The 23,057-nt window shown below is 44.3% G+C and overlaps 1 protein-coding gene across 4 annotated transcripts in view; it reads right to left on the reverse strand.

Annotated features, from left to right (window-relative positions):
• The window catches only part of STAU1 (staufen double-stranded RNA binding protein 1), a 69,622-nt gene extending 51,100 nt beyond the window's left edge, over nt 1-18,522 (reverse strand). For 2 of the 4 annotated variants that reach the window (XM_053574530.1, XM_053574529.1), the window contains exon 1: nt 18,271-18,425. The gene's annotated coding sequence lies outside the window, so the exon portion shown is untranslated. Of the gene's footprint in view, nt 1-18,270 lie in introns of all 4 variants that reach the window. The other 2 variants (XM_053574527.1, XM_053574528.1) reach the window with 2 other exon arrangements.
• Nucleotides 18,523-23,057: the final 4,535 nt, after the last annotated feature.

Raw genomic sequence — 23,057 nt, forward strand, 5'->3', positions numbered from 1 at the left:
TCAAAATGAATAACTATTCATGATCTGCTGAAGACTGTTAGCAGTAGGACTGTGTGACATATTCTTAACTGAGAAGGGGCTTAGGTTCAACATAATGGTTAACAGGCTTTTCCTTTCAGAAAAGGGAAATTGTAGTCTGTAGCTGTGTCCCATCTACCTACAAACATGACAGCATTTATCATCATCTTCATGCATATCAGACCAGTGCCAAAACTCAAGTTTCTAAGAAACCAGCCCTGCTGCTGAGTAGCAACCAACAATGTCAGATCAAATTTCTGGGTTGTCGCTTTCAATTCCACTCTCAACTCAGGTAGTAATTACACTCCAACTCTTGACAATCTACTGTCATGCCTCAGTTTCCCCAAAGAACTTGATAACAGGATACTTGACCAAGCCTCAGTTGTCACAATCACAGTTAAAACACTAAAAGAATCCTGAGATATAGCGATACAATCTTTTAAAAAGAAAAACATACAAATCCAGTATGATAAGTGTAAATCTACTCACGGAGCACGTACAACTTGTCTAATTTCCTTATGCTTCAGTTTTCTCATTCCCCAAAACAGTAGGTTAACTTGTCAGAGGTATGGTATGGCGATGCGCTTGCACTCTTAGAGGGAAAGTGCTAAGAAATACAAAGCAGTGTAGTGTATTTTGCAATGCCTGACAAAGGACTGTAACATCCTGAACACTCTTAGAAAACATTTTTATCTGGATGATCACAAGCTGCCAGTGGCAAGTGGAGCTTGATTCACAGCCCCATCTCACAACAGAAATGATGCTAAATTAGTTCCACAAATTTGAAAACCATAGTTAACATAAACAATCTGAGATATCAAAAGCTTTTTAAAAGAAAGCAAACTGGGCGGCGCCTGTGGCTCAGTGAGCAGGGCACCGGCCCCATATACTGATGGTGGTGGGTTCAAACCCAGCCCCAGCCAAACTGCAACAACAACAACAACAAAAAAAAATAGCCAGGCATTGTGGCAGGCGCCTGTAGTCCCAGCTACCGGGGAGGCTGAGGCAAGAGAATCGCCTAAACCCAGGAGTTGGAGGTTGCTGTGAGCTGTGATGTCACAGCACTCTACCAAGGGTGATAAAGTGAGACTGTCTCTAAAAAAAAATAATAAAAAAAGAAAGCAAACTATGAAAGTTTCTATGACCAAGATGTTTATTGAACAAGGTATGTTTAATGACAACTTTGGGAGTCAAGTTTTCATGACTCTACATTTAAAGTACGCAGTGGTGCTCACTAAAGGGTTTTATATTATTGTCAACAATTTTTTCTGAATTTACTTTCAAATTAAATCAAAAGTAAAAAAGAAATTGAAACTGCATACAATTTCTTCTGTTTCTGTAACGTTATAGCCAAAAGCAAAAACCATTTTCCACACAAGTCACTGAAGAATTAAAGTGTCTCTGATTATGAATGGGCCTGAAATTCATAGTTACAATTACATGTACCTTAAAAGTAGGGCGTTCCGGGCGGCGCCTGTGGCTGAGTGCATAGGGCGCTGGCCCCATATACTGAGGGTAGAGGGTTCAAACCCAGCCCCGGCCAAACTGCAACAAAAAAATTGGCGGGTGCTTATAATCCCAGCTACTTGGGAGGCTAAGGCAAAAGAATCACCTAAGCTCAGGAGTTGGAGCTGTGAGCTGTGACACAATGGTACTCTACCGAGGGCAATAAAGTAAAACTCTGTCTCAAAAAAAAAAAAAAAAAAAGGCTTGGCACTTGTGGCTCAAGCAGCTAAGGCTCCAGCTACATACACCTGAGTTGGTGAGTTCAAATCCAGCCCAGGCCAGCCAAACAACAATGACGACTACAACCAAAAAATAGCCGGGTGTTGTGGCGGGCACCTTTAGTCCCAGCTACTTGGGAGGCAGAGGCAAGATAATCACTTAAGCCCAGGAGTTTGAGGCTGCTGTGAGCTGTGATGCCACAGCACTCTACCCAGGGCAACAGCTTGAGGCTCTGTCTTAAAAAAAAAAAAAATAGGGGGCGCCAGGAATAATGGTATTTTCTTTCATTTCTGAGAGGTTATGTGGTTAAGAAACTCCTGGAAATGGGTGACACCTGTGGCTCAAGGAGTAGGGCGCCGGTCCCATATGCCAGGGGTGGCGGGTTCAAGCCCAGCCCTGGCCAAAAACCACAAAAAAAAAAAAAAAAAAAGAAACTCCTGGAAAATAAGCAACAATAATAATTTACTAGGATAGGTCTTTTCTCTGGAAATAAAGACATAGGTCAAGTTTGGGGAAACCTAAAGTTTATAGGTAAGAAAGTTTCTGAAAGCATGATGTCATGGCTTGAAGCAGCATAGTGTAGAGTCTACAAAAGACACCACTGCCTGGGAACGAGGTAAAGAACACTTTGCAGAGACACACATGTAAGAGACAGTCAATTATTTCCTGATGAGACCATTGTTGACTACCTTACCTTGTAATTACACCTGCCTGATTTTCAAACTTGTAAGTTTTTTTTCTCTCCCCCTGTAACTTCTGGCTAAATATTTTATTCATAAATGTCCTTATTATATGCTTGATGCAAATGCAATTACATGGAAATTTTTACCAAAAGGCACTGTGTAAATAGTGTTATAACTGAACTGCAAAAGATGAGAAAAAGCACATTATCTCTCATAAGTCCAAATCATACTTATTTTTTAGAACTGAATTTTAGGTGACAGAATTTGATTTTAATTCTCAAACTTTCAGGTCTGATTTATCTACAATTAACCTACTACCTTTACATGGCAGTAGTCTGCAGTAACAAACAGAATTCTTTACTGAGATGCCTTTTATATTTTTACAATATAAAGTATTTTTTGCTTGTTTCAGTTTCTCACTGCTACTATGGCTTAACAGACAAAGGAAAGTTTCTCTTCAGAGTCTAAATGGTTTTAGAAATAAATCACCAGCTCTAATTTGTTCCCTAGCATTTTAACAGCTCAGGTTTTTGTAAACAGTATACTATACTAACAACTTTACAATCTGGATACCCAGTTGTTTCAATACCTCACCATGAATGAAACTGCAAAAGACTTCTTTTTGAGTAGCCCAAACAAATATCTAAGGCCATCTCCAACAACCCAGGCCTTTTACAGAGTCTCACTATGTCACCCTCAGTAGAGTGCTATAGCGTCACAGATCACAGCAACCTCAAACTCTTAGGTTTAAGTGATTCTCTCACTTCAGCCTCCAGAGTAGCTGGAACTACAGGCACCTGCCACAATACTCGGCTATTTTTTTTATTGAGGAAGTTACATGTGTAGGTTTCAGCTTTTTCACATGTTAACTGGAGTTTCTACTACCAATTTCATATGATTAATAGAACGGTCATCATGTGATTCTTAAGTGGATTAACTGTCAATATAGGTAAAATGCTTGTAAACTATGAAATGCCATATCAAAGTTAGCTGTTAAATGTTATGGGTGTACACCATAACTGATATTATAAACTGACTTTAGGGCGACGCCTATGGCTTAGTTGGTAAGGCGCCGGCCCCATATACTGAGGGTGGCGGGTTCAAACCCAGCCCCGGCCAAACTGCAACCAAAAAATAGCTGGGCGTTGTGGCAGGCGCCTGTAGTCCCAGCTACTCGGGAGGCTGAGGCAAGAGAATCGCTGAAGCCCAGGAGTTGGAGGTTGCTGTGAGCTGTGTGATGCCATGGCACTCTACCGAGGGCCATAAAGTGAGACTCTGTCTCTACAAAAAAATAAATAAATAAAAATAAAAATAAACTGACTTTAATAAAACAAATTCAAAACACATTATTAAGAAAGAAAAAAGTAGGGCGGCGCCTGTGGCTCAGTCGGTAAGGTGCCGGCCCCATATGCCGAGGGTGGCGGGTTCAAACCCGGCCCCGGCCGAACTGCAACAAAAAAAAAAAAAAAAAAATAGCCGGGCGTTGTGGCGGGCGCCTGTAGTCCCAGCTGCTCGGGAGGCTGAGGCAAGAGAATCGCTTAAGCCCAGGAGCTGGAGGTTGCTGTGAGCTGTGTGAGGCCACGGCACTCTACTGAGGGCCATAAAGTGAGACTCTGTCTCTACAAAAAAAATAAAAAAGAAAAAAGTAGTAAATTTTAGAAAGGACCTCATGCATATGCTGGTTTCTCTCCAGGGCACATATACCTTTCACCTTTTATTTATTTATTTATTTTTTGCAGTTTTTGGCCAGGGCTGGGTTTGAACCCACCACCTCCGGCATATGGGGCCAGCGCCCTACTCCATTGAGCCCACAGGCGCCACCCTCTTTCACCTTTTATTAAAGATTTCTGTGGAGAGGAACACACAACTCCTAGTTTTACAACTACTTTTAAAGTAGACAAAGTCTCGGGCAGCGCCTGTGGCTCAGTGAGTAGGGCACCGGCCCCATATGCCGAGGGTGGCGGGTTCAAATCCAGCTCCGGCCAAACTGCAACAACAACAAAAAAAAAAATAGCCGGGTGTTGTGGCGGGTGCCTGTAGTCCCAGCTGCTCGGGAGGCTGAGGCAAGAGAATTGCGTAAGCCCAAGAGTTAGAGGCTGCTGTGAGCCATGTGACGCCACGGCACTCTACCCGAGGGCGGTACAGTGAGACTCTGTCTCTACAAAAAAAAAAAAGTAGACAAAGTCTCACTTTGTCACCTTCAGTAGAGTGCCATGGCATCACAGCTCACAACAACCTCAAACTCGTGGGCTTAAGTGATTCTCTTGCCTTAGCCTCCCAAGTAGCTGGAACTACTACAGGCGCCCACCACAATGCCCAGCTATTTTTAGAGACAAGGTCTTGCTCTTGCTCAGGCTGGTCTCAAAATCCTGAGCTCAGGCAGTCCACCTGCCTCAGCCTTCCAGAAAAGAGAGAGCAGAAAAGGGTGCGAGAGGAAAGAAAGGAGGAAGGAAAGAAGGGAAAGAAAGACGGATGCTGTGAGACTCCTTCTCAAAAAAGAAAGAAAAAAGAAAAGAGAGAGGATGGAGGTTGCTGTGAGCTGTGTGAGGCCACGGCACTCTACCCAGGGCCATAAGTAAGACTCTGTCTCTACAAAAAAAAAAAAAAAAGAAAGAAAAGAGAGAGGAGAGAAGGGGAGGAGACTGGAGGCGAGAAGACGGGGAGAAGGAGAAGGAGATGACATGGTAGCTCATGCCTATAATCCCAGCACTATGGGAGTCTGAGGCAGGAGGACTGCTTAAATTCAGGAGCTCAAGACCCTGTCTCCACACAAAAAGAAAAATTAGCCAGGCGTGGTGGCCTATAGTACTAGCTACTTAGGAGGCTGAGTCAGGAGAATTGCCTGAGCCCAGGCATTCAAGGCTGCAGTGAGCTGTGATGATGCTACTGCACTCCAGTAAAATGATAGAGCAAGACTCTGCCTAAAAAAAGGCTTTTTTTGCTTTCTTTAGTATGTTCAGTGCTTAAATAAACTTTCAACTAACAGAGAAATTACTATATAGAAGTAGTCATACCCTAAAGATTACAGACTGCAAAGGTTTACTTTACTACAACCCAAAAGGAAACTTATTTACCTAAAACATTTGACTGTCATCTAGGTAAAAGGTCATGGAGTCTCAACAAGCAGGTCAGTTAAATTGTGCAACAGGCTGGGCGCCTGTGGCTCAAGCAGGTAGGCAGCCAGCCACATACACCTGAGCTGGTAGGTTCGAATCCAGCCCTGGCCCACCAAACAACAAGAATGACAGCTGCAACCCAAAAAGAGCCGGGCGTTGTGGTGGGCACCTGTAGTCCCAGCTACTTGGGAGGCGGAGGCAGGAGAATCGCTTGTGTCCAGGAGCTGGAGGTTGCTTTGAGCTGTGATGCTACAGCACTCTACCAAGGGTGACAGCTTGAGGCTCTGTCTCAAAAAAATAAATAAATAAATAAAAATAAAAATAAATTGTGCAAAAAAGAACATGGGGGTTCCAAACATAATTAGATTTATTATTACATATAAATTATTCTCTTTCTGACACAGGAAAAGACTGCCTAATATTCTGCATTAAAATCACAATGCCATCAACAGACAATGGCCCTGTTTGTATCAGGGTGGAATCTGCAAAAGTAGAAAATTCACGCCTCAGTTAATTTTTTTTTTTTTGTGGTTTTTTTTTTTTTTTTTTGGCCGGGGCTGGGTGTGAACCTGCCACCTCCAGCATATGGGACCAGCGCCGTACTCCTACTCCTTGAGCCACAGGCGCCGCCCCACCTCAGTTAATTTTAATCTATAGAAGGCATAGACTTCAAAAAGCAAAGACAGGAGAGAATCAGACAAGATCTAGTTAAATCATAAAGCTCATTTTCCGAGGAAAGCCAATATATTAACAATATAAACAGCATTATCTGCTCATTTCATCCCCAGAAAAGACACATTTCCAGCATGTTTTCATGATTAACAAGACACACAATATCGTTACAGATTATAAGGTTGCCTCAATTGAGGTTAAATGCACAGTGGAAGTTCATACACCATCTCACTAAAATTAGCACAACTCCAAAGGCATATTTAATTTCACTGATGCCTTTTAAGACTAGCCATAGAGACAACTCTTGCCTGGGTAAAAAACCAAAGAAGCTTTTGATTAAGGAGATCACTAGTTTCAAGAAAGTGAACAAGAAATTGTTCAGAAGGAAGTTCAATATCAAACAGAAAGTTGCATTAAATAGTCCCAACACAGTCAAGTGCAGTGGCTGATACCTGTCATCACAGGCCAAAGTGGGAGGACGGTTTCAGGCCAGGAGTTCAAGAGCAGACTGGGCAACAGAGTGACATCCCATCTCCACAAAAAAATAAGAAAATATAAAAAATTATCTGGGCATGGTGATGCACACCTATATTTCTAGCTACTTGGGAGGCTGAACTAGGTGGATTGCTGGAACCCAGGAGCTGGAGGCTTCAGTGAGCTATGACAGTGCCACTCTATACCAGCCTGGGCAACATAGAAAAACCCTGTCTCAAAAAAATTAAAATTAGGGCAGCGCCTGTGGCTCAGTCAGTAGGGCACCGGCCCCATATACCGAGGGTGGCGGGTTCAAACCCAGCCCCGGCCAAACTGCAACCAAAAAATAGCCGGGCGTTTTAGCGGGCGCCTGTAGTCCCAGCTACTCGGGAGGCTGAGCCAAGAGAATCGCTTAAGCCCAGGAGTTGGAGGTTGCTGTGAGCTGTGTGAGGCCACGGCACTCTACCAAGGGCCATAAAGTGACACTCTGTCTCTACAAAAAAAAAAAAAAAAAATTAAATTAAATTTAAATTTAAATTAAAAAAAAAAAGGCCAGGCAAGGTAGCGCATGCCTCCCCAGCACACTGGGAGGCTGAGGCGGGTGGATTGCCTAAGCTCAAGGGTTTGAGACCAGCCTGAGCCAGAGTGAGACTCCCATCTCTAAAAATAGCTGGGCATTGTGGTGGGCACCTGTCGTCTCAGCTACTTGGGAGGCTAAGGCAAGAGAATCGCTTAAGCCCAAGAGTTTGAGTTTGCTGTGAGATATGACACCACAGTACTCTACAGAGGGTGAAAAGGTGAGACTCTATCTCCAAAAAAAGAAAAAAAAAAAAAAAACACAAAGTTTTTCAACTAAAAAAAATTAAAAATACTCCCAACACTTAGGCATAGCAGTTCATGACTGTAATCCTAGTACTCTGGGAGGATGAAGCAGGAAGTTCTCCTTTGAGACCAGCCTGAGCTACAGCGAGACTCCATCTCTACTAAAAACAGAAAAAATTAGCTGGGCTTCACGACAGGCACCTACAGTCCCATCTATTCAGGAGGCTGAGGCAGGAGGATCACTTGAACCCAGGAGTTTGAGGTTGCTGTGAGCTAAGCTGACACCAAGGCAACCTAGTTTGGGCAACTGAGTGAGACTCAGTCAAAAATAAAACAAACAAACAACAACAACAAAAAAAAAAACCCACTCCCAACACTATTACCTGGGAACTGGATGTTACAAATAAATGGCTGGGAAGCAACAAAGAAGATAATTACCATCTACCCTATAAAGTTATTTAGAAGTTAACTCATTTCCAGTAAAGTAGACATTGTAATTCAAATGAAACTAATTTTCCTAGCAACAACTTTGACTACAGTTCATAAATCATTTTTAACAAACTTCATGACAGAGTGTAACAATAATTTAGGAGACAGCCTCCTCCAACACAAAGGTCAATACAACATCCTCCTCCCCATTTACCTCTAAACCCCTTCTCACACACAAACCTGTGAATCAGCTTAAAAGCTTTAGCTTAGGGCGGCGCCTGTGGCTCAGTGAGTACGGCGCTGGGCGCTGGCCCCATATGCCGAGGGTGGCGGGTTCAAACACAGCCCCCTGGCCAAACTGCAACAAAAAAATAGCCGGGCGTTGTGGCGGGCGCCTGTAGTCCCAGCTGCTCGGGAGGCTGAGGCAAGAGAATCGCGTAAGCCCAAGAGTTAGAGGTTGCTGTGAACCGTGTGACGCCACGGCACTCTACCCGAGGGCGGTACAGTGAGACTCTGTCTCTACAAAAAAAAAAAAAAGTTTTAGCTTAATTTAACACAAGGAAGAAAAGTAAACTGTAAATCCTCAAACTGTTTCAAAAGCTCTTTTAAAAGACAGAGTATTACTTAATCAGACTTTCTTTCAAATTGAGCTAAAGTTCTAACGAGCAGAATTTATCCTAGCTGTAGGGGGTAAGGGAAGAGGGCCTGACAAGCAGAATCAATTATCCTCAACAAAAAGTACCCAAGCATAATTAGAAAAGTGTGATGTGGCTGAAAGAGCATTGACGTTAGGAGCAGACCAGCCTGTGCTCCATCCATGCCTGATACTTAATGGCTCAGGACCCTGAGCCAGTTACTTGGCCTCTCCAAGGGCTTCAGTATCCTCAGCCATTATGACCCCTACTCTGCAAAGATGTTTGCCAGTATGAGAAATACAACACACATAAGAGGTCTACCTGGCATACAGAAAGAGTTCAACAAACTGTACCTTCTTAAAAATTTTTATTTCCTGGGCAGCGCCTGTGGCTCAAAGGAGTAGGGCACTGGCCCCATATGCTGGAGATGGTGGGTTCAAACCCAGCCCCAGCAAAAAACTACAAAAAAAAAAAAAAAAGCCGGGCGTTGTGGTGGGTGCCTGTAGTCTCGGCTACTTGGGAGGCTGAGGCAAGAGAATCGCTTAAGCCCAAGAGTTTGAGGTTGCTGTGAGCCACAGCACTCCACCCAGGACAACATAGTGAGACTCTATCTCAAAAAAAATAAATAAATAAAAATTGTTTTATTTCCTTTTCTTTTTGCCAAGAGACCACCACAGTACATATGGCATTTATTTATTTTTTGAGACAGCACCTCACTTTGTCACCCTCTGTAGAGTACGAGCTGTCACAGCTCACAGCAACCTCTAACTCTTGGGCTCAAGCAATTCTCTTGCCTCAGTCTCCCAAGTAGCTGGGACTACAGGCACCTGCCACAACACCCAGCTATTTTTCCTATAGCTTTTTATTATTAGATAAATTCAACTTGACCTTTTAGATTCCTTTTCCGCATCAAATAACTCTCACCCTGTTTTTCTAATCTGGAACATGGTGAGAATTCATTAAATAGAAGCCAATATTATTATCCAACAAATTCACTAATCCCGTCCTCACATAAATATCTACAAATATAAACGTATACCAACACACCACTTGTAAAATAATTTAAATGGGATGGAGGGAGGGGAGATTGGTATGCTCCCACCTAATGGGCACAATATTAAGAGTATATGGCACACCTCCCGGGTGTGGGACACAACTACAACAGGGACCTTACCTAACAAATTCAAAGATTATAACCCAATCATTTGTACCCTTGTATTAATCTGAAATAAAAATAAAAAAATACATGGGATCTGAGAACACACTGACTAAAATCAACCTACTCACTGGGCAACCAGTTCTTTAGCTACATCAAGCTCAGAGGCAATCTAATGTAGGTTTAGCCCTCAGCAATCATTTTCATTGAGGTCGAAAAGACCCCAAGGCACTCAAATAGATTTTCTTAGCCTCTGTAGTCTGGGAGACATGACAGAAACTTCTATCATAATAAAATGACCAGTTTTGTTTCCATTGCTGTCATAAAGCCACACAGCCATCACACTTCCTTCCAAAATTAAATTCAAGATTAAACAGAAGCCACATAGGTTACAGATTTAATATTTAAAAGACTAATTTTGAATTGAAAGCAAATACTTTCTTGAATAGATTTTTCCACTTTTGCTTTTGGCAAATATACTTTGAAGGAGCCCCCGAATATACTCCTTTTAGAAATTAATGAACATATGTAGGTCCCAGAAAATAATACAGTAATCAACAGTCTGCAGAGATCTGTTTGTACCTCTACTTCTCTGTTGACATAAATCACTTTTCCATCAACTTTGTTTACTAGCATGAGAATGGAAATACATAAAAAATAAATTTAGCTATTTATAGTAACTTCAAATTTTACTTTTTTTTTTTTTGCCGTTTTTGGCCAGGGTGGGGTTTGAACCCACCACCTCCAGTATATGGGGCCAGGGCTCTACTCCTTTGAGCCACAAGCGCTGCCCGATTTTACCTTTTTTTTTTGTAGAGACAGAGTCTCACTTTATCACCCTGGGTGGAGTGCTATGGCATCACCCTGCTCACAGCAACCTCCAACTCCTGGGCTTAGGCGATTCTCTTGCCACAGCCTCCTGAGTAGCTGGAACTAAAGGCGCCCGCCACAACATCAGCTATTTTTTTGTTGCAGTTTGGCCAGGGCCGGGTTTGAACCAGCCATCCTCAGTATATGGGGCCAGCGCCCTACCCACTGAGCCACAGGTGCCGCCCTATTTTACCATTTTTTAAACTATTAATTTTCTTTGCAATAAAATTTTTTAGTTCAGAGCATTAAGCAGTCAACAAGATAGCTATTCAAGCCATCTCCCCAGTGGCATTTGATAAGATCAACATAGCTATATATTTATAATCCTATTATCTCCTTACTAGGTGAGAACAAAGGATTTGGTCAACATTATTCAAGCTTCTAATGCTGTATAGTAAAATGTTAATTTTAGAAAGTGGCCTTTATAGAGGTATACACTAAAATTTCCCAAACTTTACTATAAGATTAAAATTTCTCATAAGGAAATGCTGAGAAGGACACAACTAACATGAGCTCTCATAGTTCAATTTCTAACTTGGAATTTGCTTTTTTTTTTTGAGACTGAGTCTCAAGCTGTTGTCCTAGGTAGAGTGCCATGGCTGTCACAGCTCACAGCCACCTCCAACTCTTGGGCTTAAGCAATTCTCTTGCCTCAGCCTCCCAAGTAGCTGGGACTACAGGCACCTGCCATAAGGCCTGGCTATTTTTTTTTTTTTTAATTTGGCCAGGGCTGGGTTTGAACCCGCCGCCTCCGGCATATGGGACCGGCGCCCTACCCGCTGAGCCACAGGCGCCGCCCCCCTGGCTATTTTTAAGTTGTAGTTGTCACTGTTGTTTGGCAGGCCCGGGCTGGATTCGAACCCACCAGTACCGGTGTATGTGGCTGGCACCCTAGCCACTTGAACTATAGGCATCAAGCTAGAATTTGTATTTTTTATTAAATACTATAGCCTTGATTCTGATGAAGTTTTATTTAAAGAAAAACTTGTAGTAAATTACATCAGAAGCATTTCAATTACAAAGATCTTTATCACCAAAAGTCAATTTAAAAGAACCTATTGTAGTTCTAGTGTGAAACAAATCCACCAAAAAATCCTTTAAACATTTCTAAAGCCTCTAAAATCCCATTCTGAGAGAAAAGAAAGCAACTCCAAAAGCTCTCATTTGAGGGGGAGGAATTTACTTTTCTCCAAATTGAGTAATTCTGTGCCACTAAGCATAACATCAAATAAAATGATCCAGTTTATAGGCTCATAAAAACAAAGCCTCTACCTGTAATCCCAGCTACTCGGAAGCTGAGGAAGAAAGATCACTCCAGCCCAGGAGTTCAAGGCCAGCCTGGGCAACACGCTCTGGAATTGACTTAAGCAATCCACAAAAGATAACTTTTTCATCCTTTTTTTTTTTTTTCCTTTTTTAGACAGTCTGACTTTGTCACCCTCGGTAGAGTGGCATGGTGTTACAGCTCACAGCAACTTTTAACTCTTGGGCTCAAGGGATTCTCTTGCCTCAGCCTCCCAAGTAACTGGGACTACAGGCTCCCACCACAATGCCCGGCTAGTTTTAGAGGCAGGCAGGGGGTCTCTGGCTCAGGCTGGTCTCGAACCTCTGAGCTCAGGCAATCCACCTGCCTCGGCCTCCCAGAGTGCTAGAATTACAGGTGTGAGTCACTGCACCCAGCCCCTGAAAGTTTCATCTTTATACTAGTGAATCCTTACCGTACTCCATCCACTAACAGGGCTCTAAGAAAGTTGCCCTACAAATTACTTTGTGTCTCCTCTGTTCAATTACCTACCTTGTGAAGGATCAGATATCAGTCTCAATGTTTCGTGGTAACACTCAGAATAATATTAATGGTTTGCCTTAAGAACCGAGAAGGAGGGAGGCGCCTGTGGCTCAGTGAGTAGGGCGCCGGCCCCATATGCTGAGGGTGGCGGGTTCAAACCCAGCCCCGGCCAAACTGCAACAAAAAAATAGCCGGGGGCAGCGCCTGTGGCTCAGTCGGTAAGGCGCCGGCCCCATATACCGAGGGTGGCGGGTTCAAACCCGGCCCCGGCCAAACTGCAACCAAAAAATAGCCGGGCGTTGTGGCGGGCGCCTGTAGTCCCAGCTACTCGGGAGGCTGAGGCAGGAGAATCGCTTAAGCCCAGAAGTTGGAGGTTGCTGTGAGCTGTGTCAGGCCACGGCACTCTACCGAGGGCCATAAAGTAACACTCTGTCTCTACAAAAAAAAAAAAAAAAAAAAAAAATAGCCGGGCATTGTGGCGGGTGCCTGTAGTCCCAGCTACTCGGGAGGCTGAGGCAGGAGAATCACCTAAGCCCAGGAGTTGGAGATTGCTGTGAGCCGTGTGACGCCACGGCACTCTACCGAGGGCAATAAAGTGAAACTCTGTCTCTACAAAAAAAAATAATAATAATAAAAGAAAAAAAAAAAAGAACTGAGAAGGAAACTTCCATGAGTAATGTTCACTTCTTAACTCAAAATACAGTAAATCCTCCCTTAACATCAATAGGTTCTCGGAAACTTCAACTTTGTTTAAAACAGCATGAAACTGGCCAGGCGAAGTGGCTCATGCCTGTAATCCTAGCACTCCGGGAGGACAAGGCAGGTGGATGGCTTGAGCTCAGGAGTTCAAGACCAGCCTGAGTTAGGATGCCATGGCACTCTACCCAGGAGGACAAAGTGAGACTCTGTCTCAAAAAAAAAAAAAAAAATGAAAGCAATTTTACCATAAGTAATTGATATAAACGAGAGTTAAGTTCCTACAGCATATTTCTGGCCAGAAAAAACTTTTTTTTTTTTTTTTGAGACAGAGTCTCAAGCTGTCACCCTGGGTAGAGTGTCGTGGCATCATAGCTCACAGCAACCTTTAATCTACAACTTGGGCTCAAGTGATCCCTTTGCCTCAGTTTTTTTATTTTTAGTAGAGACAGGGTTTTGCTTTTGCTCAGGCTGGTCTCGAACTCGTGAGCTCAAGCTATCCACCTGCCTTGGCCTCCCACAGTGCTAGGATTCACCAAAATTCTTAATGAAGAACAAAATGTTTCTAATATTAAACACTGAAATATATATACATTTAAGAAAGATTAATAAAAACAAGTAAGATAATAGTTTCTCCACTTATTCCAGTTCAGAGTGAGGAGTGGCCAGAGCCTATGCCAGCAACTCAAGGCACAAGGCAGGAACTCACCCGGGACAGGACTCCAATCTCATAGCAGGGTGCACTCACACACACACTACACTCACAAAGTCGGGGATTACTGAGACACACCAATGAACCCAACATGCACATCTTTGGGATGTGGGAGGAAGCCAGAGTACCAGGAGAAAACCCACGCACTCGTGGGGAGAATGTGCAAACTTCACACAGACAGCAGCCCTGGCAAGGAAGCAATTTTTCTCTCATCAATGTTCTAGCCACACGTCGTTATTCAAGGATCTGCTGTAATCTGTATATAAATGGCCTTTCTGGATGAATCTTAAAAGAAAGCAACTTATTCTGAAGAAACTATATTTAGGTAACAATTCCAAATGCTGAAAAGTTTAACTTTAAGCTTAAGGGAAAGCGGCAAGCATTTTAAAAATATATTTTGTGTCCTTTCCTAGACACAAATTGGGGTTTTCATAATTAATTTTAAGAGATACATCCTTCTCCATCTTCTCCCAGGTTATAATAACTAAAACAAAATATATAATGTTGTCACTCTACCCGATCAAGCTCAAAAGTAAACCTACAGAGTTGAAATAACAATGTTACAGGTCTAAAAGCTAGAAACTTCATGACCAGAAACTTGAAAATTAAGTAACAATCACAAACATTTATAATACTCCCCTCAACTTCCAGGCTGGTAGAGGTTTCTTTTTAGACAAGAAAGAAAAACATGACTACCTATGCTGTGAGCTCATACTATCACAATTAAGGTTTCATTCATACTTAAATTTGTTATTTGTAAACAAAGCAGATGGAGGATCTCTAGAAAACAATTCTACAGGGCGGCGCCTGTGGCTCAGCGGGTAGGGCACCGGTCCCATATGCCGGAGGTGGTGGGTTCAAACCCAGCCCTGGCCAAATTAAAAAAAAAAAAAAAAAAAAGAAAACAATTCTACAAACAGAAGATTTAAAATCAAATTTATTTTCCTTAATTCTTAACCTAAGATAGTATATTTACACTACAGTAAAGAAACTTTGAAAGTTTTCATTAGAAATTATTAACTGCAGTTTAACTTTAACAATAAAGCTACTCCCTATTTAAAGTAGCTTAATAGGTAGGTCGCCACTAAAATAGGATTAGGAAAATCTGTATTCTGATTACTTTTCAATTATAGTCATTAATAGTTCAAGAATTGTTGCTTTTGCACATAAAGAAGCTAGGCTGAATTTTAAAATTTCTTCTTAGAGGGAAAAAATTTACAAGCTGGACTATCCTCCTGAGCTCAAGCCACCTTCCTGCCTCAGCCTCCTGAGTGGCTGGACACCCCAGCTTGTATTTTGATTTGTCTTTGAAGAGGGGGAAGCCCTAAATCAAAAGCTAATTAGGCTGATTTTTTTTCCTGCTATACAGTTTTCACATATAAACAGGGATGAAAAGCCCAACAAAATGAGAACTATGATTCTACTCAAAGTAAATTTTGTGACAGATTAACAGCAATTTGGTAAAAGTAAAAATCGTTAACATTGTGATAATGATGCTTAGGATTTATTTCAAAATAGTTCAAGTATGGGGAGGGGTAAACCTTAAACGAGACTGACCTTGGCTATTAGTTAATAATTGTCGAAGTTCAGTTACCAATAAATGGATTTCTCTATACTATTCAATTTTTGTATAATTTCCAGAATAAAAAGTTAAAGAAAGAAAACCTTTAGGGCAGTACCTGTAGCTCAAAGAGTATACCGGACCTGGTGGGTTCAAACCCTGCCCTGGCCAAAAACTGCAAAAAAAAAAAAAAAAAGAAAGAAAGAAAACCTTTAGATTTTTTATTGCAATATTAAAATACCATTCCCGAGCAGTTTTGCAATTTGTATTATGGCTGACAAAATATTCTTTGTAGTGCTTGCATAGTTGTTTGTTTAGGTGGGGTTTTTTTGGTTTCTTTTTTTTTTTTTTTTTTTTGCAGTTTTTGGCCAGGGCTGGGTTTGAACCCACCACCTCCAGCATATGGGGCCGGTGCCCTACTCCTTGAGCCACAGGCCCTGCCCTGTTTAGGTGTTTTTTTTTTTTGTTTTTTTTTTGGCAGTCTTTTTGGCTGGGGCTGGGTTTGAACCCACCACCTCCAGCATATGGGGCCAGCGCCCTACCCCGTTGAGCCACAGGCACTGCCCTGTTTAGGTATTTTTAATAAGCCATTCCAAAAAAAAAAACCCATTCAAATGAAAATTTTAAATTAGAAGTGATGTAAGATTCTGCCATAAAACTCTAGGAAAATGTCAAAAACAAAAAGGCCACTTTGCCTTGTATGTTATTAAGAGATGGGTGTTGGGTCAGTGCCTGTGACTCAGTTGGCTAAGGTGCCAGCCACATACACCTGAGCTGGCTGGTTCGAATCCAGCCCCCGCCGCCAAATAATAATGACGGCTGCAACCAAAAAAAAAAAAAAAAAAAAAAAGCCTGATTAAAAAAATAAAATTGGCTTATTGGCTTATGAAAAAAAAAAAAAGAGGGAGAGATGGGTGTAAATCAAAACCTTTTCAGGGCGGCGCTCAGTGAGTAGGGCGCCGGCCCCATATGCCGAGGGTGGTGGGTTCAAACCCAGCCCCGGCCAAACTGCAACAAGAAAAAAATAGCCAGGCGTTGTGGCGGGCGCCTGTAGTCCCAGCTGCTCGGGAGGCTGAGGCAAGAGAATCACATAAGCTCAAAAGCTGGAGGTTGCTGTGAGCCGTGTGACGCCACGGCACTCTAAAGAGGGCAGTAAAGTGAGACTCTGTCTCTACAAAAAAAAAATAAAAAAAAATAAAAAACCTTTTCAGTTCAGGGCGGCGCCTGTGGCTCAACGGGTAGGGCGCCGGTCCCATATGCCGGAGGTGGCGGGTTCAAGCCCAGCCCCGGCCAAAAATAAAAAAAATAAAAATGAAATCTAAAAACCTTTTCAGTTCACTGCCTGAACATCCTACATAGAGGATCATTCCGTAAACACACATTCCTTACTCTAATAAATGTGAATATCCACAAATTGCATTTCCTTAATAAAGAATACTCCTATCCAACTAAGTATAAAATTAAAAGAAACTCAGTAATGCTTGAATAAAATCCCGCCTGTCACCAGGATGATCAAAACTGTTCCTCTGCATTCCAACTGTATTTTTGGGTTTCACTCCAACAAGTAGCAATGTAATTTACGTTTGGTAGGCACCAGTTCCTGAAAGCCTAAAATTAACCGAAAAACCTAATTATCTTTTCACCCTAAACGATTAAAGCTATAAGCTGAAGAGAACTGCGACCTTAAAAAACATCCCCCAGTCAGAGAACAGTCACAGACTGAAGCACACATCTTCACGGAAACAAGAAAAGTTCCACACAAGCAATACTGCAACACAGAGGTGGGGCAAGGGCTTAAAAAGAAAAGTCTTTCTTTTTTTTTTTATTTCCTCTATAAAGACAGAGGAAATAAATAAAAACTTCAGTGAAATAAAATAAGTTAGAGATGTAGAGCAAGAAAGGACAAACTTTTCCATCTTCATACACCCTCCTTCCTGAGCCTTGAAACACCGCAAGTGCTCCAGAAAGATTTGCTCAGCTCCAGGGAAGCTTCTGCCAGCAACTTTACCAGAAATGGAATGACAACAAGAACTGGATGATGGCAGAAAAAACGGACAGGTTGCTCATACTGCAGGAGCTGGTGAATACCCTGCAGTTGGCTAAGCGGAGGAGAGGGAAAGAAATAACATCTTTTACAAACTGCCTACTACACAGTGTCCCAATTACGAGTACGCCCCTTTCAGATGTTAACCCAAAACAATTCGCTGGAGCTGGCTATGGACACGCTGAACATTTCTGCCTTTAAGGAAACCCAAAGCGGGGGGGTAGGTCAACTTCTGTCCACTCTACGCATTAAATTATACCTTCATATCACGCTAATAAATTATGCAGGCGGTTTATTGGGACACTGTGGGTCTGGCATTCTGATAAGCGCTTTACACGCCCCATTTCACTGAACCTTAACAACCTTAAGAAGCAGGGACGGTATTAGCCCCTTTTTGCCAACCAACACACAAAGAGTTTTAAGTGACTTGCCTAAAGGGGCAGGGCCGGAATTTGCACCCGTGTTGGACACCTGCCCGTAACCCCTATGCTACAGACCCAGGCTGGGGAGATTTGGATGCTCCAGATCTTAGGCACTTAAAGCGAGGACCCCTCCAACCCCCAGCCCTGGGAATAACTTCGGCATCTCAGCGCACGAAGAGGAGGAAAGGCAGCCGTGGCACTTGTTTCTGGTCCTAGCACGGGGTGGAGGAAATGGGGGCGCCCGGGGGTCCAAGCCGCAGAGCGCCCCGACGCGCGGGGCGCAAAAGGACCCGCCTCCTCCGGGAAGGCCCCGCGGGCGGGAGAGGCCCGGGGGAAGGTGGCCCGGCGCGCGGGCTCGCCGAGGCCTAGGCCCCACCCGCCGCCCACCTCTCTGCCGCCGCCGCGCCCGCGAGGGTTCCGCCAGGCCCGGCCTGGCCCGGCCGCCTCACCTGGCTGCTGCCCCGAGCTCGTCCCCCGGCCGGCGGTCCTGGGCGGCGGCGGCGGCGAAGAAGGGAAGGAGGAAGGAAGAAGGAGGCGGAGGAAGGGACAGAGGGAGAGAAGAGGCGGAGTGGCCACAGAAAAGGCGGGCGCCGCCGGGCCGGGGGTTCAAAGGAAGGGGGAACGGAGAGATACGCGGCAGCCGCCGGCGCAAACGCTGAGGAGTCGCTCCGGCGCCCGCAGCCTGGCAGGAAGTGACGGGGGAGGGGCCGGCGCCCGCCCCCGGCCCCCGCCCGCCTCCATGCCCGGCCCCACCCCCCTACCCGCGGCCCGGACCACAAGTCCCGGCGGGCTCTGCGCGGCAAAGCCTGCGCTCGCAAGGCACACCGGGAGCCCGGCGGGCGGGGGCCGGGTCCCGCCTGGGCCGACGCGACCCACCCTGGGCCCCGGGCCTGCTGGGACTTGTAGTTCAGCTTGGAGTAGCGCGCTGCAGACTAAACGAAACGGAATTTGGAGAACCCGCCTGCCTTGTTTCGTCCCCCACTTCCTTCTTCCTGCTTTCTCTCGGTCTTGCTTCTAGTCCGCCCGTCTCTCCCTTCTTTGCTTCCCGTGACTGTTTCTTCCTCCGTCTGTAAATAAACAGTCTGCAAGTGTTTGTTAAACGTTTGTGTGCTAGGCATTGCTCCAAGTGCTGAGAACATAGTGGTGAACTGTCCCCGTGGAGCTTACATTCTAGTGGGGTTAAAACACAATAAAACCCCATAAAGTGAGACTGTCTCTACAAAAAAAAAAAAAAAAATCGTGTTCCAAAACACAATAAAACCAGTAACTACAGTGAGATGAAAGGCAAGACGTGCCAGATTGCTATTTTGTTCACCCCGGTCTACCAGGTTATCTGGAAGGTTGGCGGGAGGAGAGGGTGGGAATCTTGAACCTCACAGCGGTTCTCAACCTGTGGGTCGCGACCCCTTTGTAACAATGAAAATACATCCTGTATATCAGTTATTTACATTACGATTCATAACAGTAGCAAAATTACAGTTATGAAGTAGCAACGAATAATTTTATGGTTGGGGGTCACCACAACATGAGGAACTGTATTAAAGGGTCGCGGCCTTAGGAAGGTTGAGAACCACTGCTAGAACAACGGTCAGGAAGAAATGGTGCACGCGCTGTGAAAGAGCCAGGAAATTGAGAATGAGTGACGGAACTTCAGGTGCACAGGGCTCCCCTCTCCTGCTCCTTCCAGGACAGCTTCCTCACTAATTAAAAATAATTTCTTCTCTGTCGTGCTCTCTCTCAGTATCTCTCAATCTAACCATTGCTCAATCTTTCTTGGTTAGGGAATATAGTTAACTTTGTATAAATTCATAATATGAAACATTGTGGCTGAACGGGCCCTTCCAAACAATGCTTTGGAGCATGTCCAGGCATCTTTTCTCTGGACCAGGCTTCTTTGCTGTGCTTATAAAATGCAAAGAACCCAGCCCTATGGCTTACGCCTGTAATTTTAGCACTCTGAGAGGCCAAGTCCGGTGGATTGCTTGAGCTCAGGAGTTTGAGACCAGCCTGAGCAACAGCGAGAAGCATCTGTTCTAAAAATAGAAAAAAGCCTGTGGCTCAGTGAGTAGGGCGCCAGCCCCATATGCCGAGGGTGGTGGGTTCAAACCCAGCCCCGGCCAAACTGAAACCAAAAAATAGCCGGGCGTTGTGGCGGGCGCCTGTAGTCCCAGCTGCTCGGGAGGCTGAGGCAGGAGAATCGCTTAAGCCCAAGAGTTAGAGGTTGCTGTGAGCCGTGTGACGCCACGGCACTCTACCCGAGGGCGGTACAGTGAGACTCTGTCTCTACAAAAAAAAAAAAATAGAAAAAAGCTAGCCTCGGGCGGCGCCTGTGGCTCAGTCGGTAAGGCGCCGGCCCCATATACCGAGGGTGGCGGGTTCAAACCTGGCCCCAGCCAAACTGCAACCAAAAAATAGCCGGGCGTTGTGGCGGGCGCCTGTAGTCCCAGCTACTCGGGAGGCTGAGGCAGGAGAATCGATTAAGCCCAGGAGTTGGAGGTTGCTGTGAGCTGTGTGAGGCCACGGCACTCTACCCGAGGGTGATAAAGTGAGACTCTGTCTCTACAAAAAAAGAAAAAGAAAAAAGCTAGCCTCTCGTCCTTGTTAGTACCTGTTGTTCCAGCTATTTGGGAGGCTGAGACAAGAGGATCTCTTGAGCACAAGAGTTTGAGGTTGCTGTGAACAATGATGACACAGCCATGGTACTCTACCCAGGGTGACAGAGACTCTGTCTTAAATGAAATAACAAAATAAAAATAAAATAAGGGCGGCGCCTGTGGCTCAGTGAGTAGGGCGCCGGCCCCATATACCGAGGGTGGCGGGTTCAAACCTGGCCCCAGCCAAACTGCAACCAAAAAATAGCCGGGCGTTGTGGCGGGCGCCTGTAGTCCCAGCTGCTCTGGAGGCTGAGGCAAGAGAATCGCGTAAGCCCAAGAGTTAGAGGTTGCTGTGAGCTGTGTGAGGCCACGGCACTCTACCCGAGGGCGGTACAGTGAGACTCTGTCTCTACAAATAAATAAATAAATAAATAAATAAAAATAAAATAAACTGGGTGGCGCCTGTGGCTCAAGGAGTAGGGCACCGGTCCCATATGCCAGAGGTGGCGGGTTCAAACCCAGCCCTGGCCAAAAACCACAAAAAAATAAAAATAAAAATAAAATAAACTTCAGGACACCGAAAACAAAGGATTTCACCATCCCTTAGCGCTCATCCAAGACAGTATTAAATAACATTCAGATATTCTCCAACCCTCTGCTGAAAACGATGTTTTCTCTTCTTAACTTGTAAGCAGAGTGGATCCCATAGGCCACTCTAGTAAAGGAGCCAGCACAGAGAGATTTCTCTAAATCCAAAGCTGGGTCACGGGCACAATCACACAATCTCTCTTCAAAGGTGATTTTGCTATTATTATCTGTGGGGAGTCAAATAATGGGCCTATGACTTCCAGTCACTATTCTCTCCCGGGCTTCCATACATTGAGGAGGCAACCCCTCTATTTTTTTTTTTTTTTTGTAGAAACATTAAATATAAGAAATAATTTGTAGATAAAAATCGACTTCTCAGCTTGGCGCCTGTGGCTCAAATGGCTAGGGCGCCAGCACATACACCTAAGCTGGCGGGTTCAAATCCAGCCCAGGCCCACCAAACAACAATGACAGCTACAACCAAAAAATAGACGGGTGTTGTGGCTGGTGCCTGTAGTCCTCGCTACTTGGGAAGCCAGAGGCAGGACAATCGCTTAAGCCCAGGAGTTGGAGGGTGTCTGGAGCTATGATGGATGCCACGGCACTCTACCCAGGGTGTCATCAGGGTGACAGCTTGAGGCTCTGCCTCAAAAAAAAAAAAAAAAAAAAAAAAACGACTTCTCACAGGGCTTTGATGAGCTTTGCATGTTCTCGATACAAATACATATAATTTATCTTGTGAAAAGGAACATAGAGGCTCGGCGCTTGTAGCTCAGCGGCTAGGGCGCCAGCCACGTACACCAAAGCTGGTGGGTTCAAATCCAGCCCGGGCCTGCCAAACAACAATGACAACTACAACCAAAAAATAGCCCAGGCATTGTGGTGGGCACCTGTAGTCCCAGCAACTTGGGAGACTGAGGCAAGAGAATTGCTTAAGCCTCAGAGTTTGAGGTTGCTGTGAGCTGTGACACCACAGTACTCTATCCAGGGTGACAGTTTGAGGCTCTGTCTCAGAAAAAAAAAAAAAAAGGAACACAGAATTTATTGTAACATATTTAGCAGTCATAGTTTCTCACTTCCATCTGTGGAAAGAAAAATAATTCCTTAATTACTTGGCAAGAGTCAAGACCTTGGAGGAGAACTTGACTGACAGCCTCTAGTACCAACAGAGAAAAGCAAATCTAACTGACCCACTGCTGAGCCCCAGGTAGCCCTATGGCTAACCTATGTCTGGGTTAAATACAAGTGCTGGTTGCACAAAGTGAAAGTTGATAGTTCTCAAAATGAGAAATATTAAATCTTCAGATTTCTTTTTTTTTTTTGCAGTTTTTGGCCAGGGCTGGGTTTGAACCCGCCACCTCTGGCATATGGGGCCAACGCTCCACTCCTTTGAGCCACAGGCGCCGCCCCAAATTTTCAGAATTTTTTTCAGAAAAAATCTTCTGGTTTTTTTTCCTTCTTTAGTTTTAATTAAAGTAGATACCATCATTGTAACACATAATAATCTGGCTTTGTATCATCCTTTTAAAAAGGAAGCAGAAAAAAATAAAAAACAGGCAGATTTGGCTGCGCAGAACCTGCTGGGTAGAAGGTGCACCCTATGGGCAGGGCATGCTCTTTAAATTTCACTGTAGCCCCCACCCTGCCCATGTCTGTCATATATGTTACTTTCCTCTTCCTGTTGACATTTGAGCTTGCAATGCTTGCCCTACTGTGTAAAGGGATGGACCCAATGTGGTTAAGTGAAGCTGATGAATAGTGGGAAAGACAGACGAGGATCAAATAATCTCTAAATGCAGCAGCAATAAACACGGGAAGGAAAGACAGATGGCATTAAGAAACCTTAACTTCAGGGTTGAGGGACTACATTGAAGCACTGTAGCTCCAGCAAAGATCTGACAGATACAAAGGTGGAAACTAGGCAGAAAAGATACAGAAAGTGTTTCAAGCAGAGGGGAAGCAAGTATAAAGTCCTGAGGTGGGGCGCAGCCCAAGTTCTAGTTACTATTGTTTGTTTGTTTGAGACATAGTCTCACTTTGTCCTCTGGGGGTTG

Source organism: Nycticebus coucang, chromosome 21 (genome assembly GCF_027406575.1).
Source record: "Nycticebus coucang isolate mNycCou1 chromosome 21, mNycCou1.pri, whole genome shotgun sequence".
Taxonomy (NCBI): domain Eukaryota; kingdom Metazoa; phylum Chordata; class Mammalia; order Primates; family Lorisidae; genus Nycticebus; species Nycticebus coucang.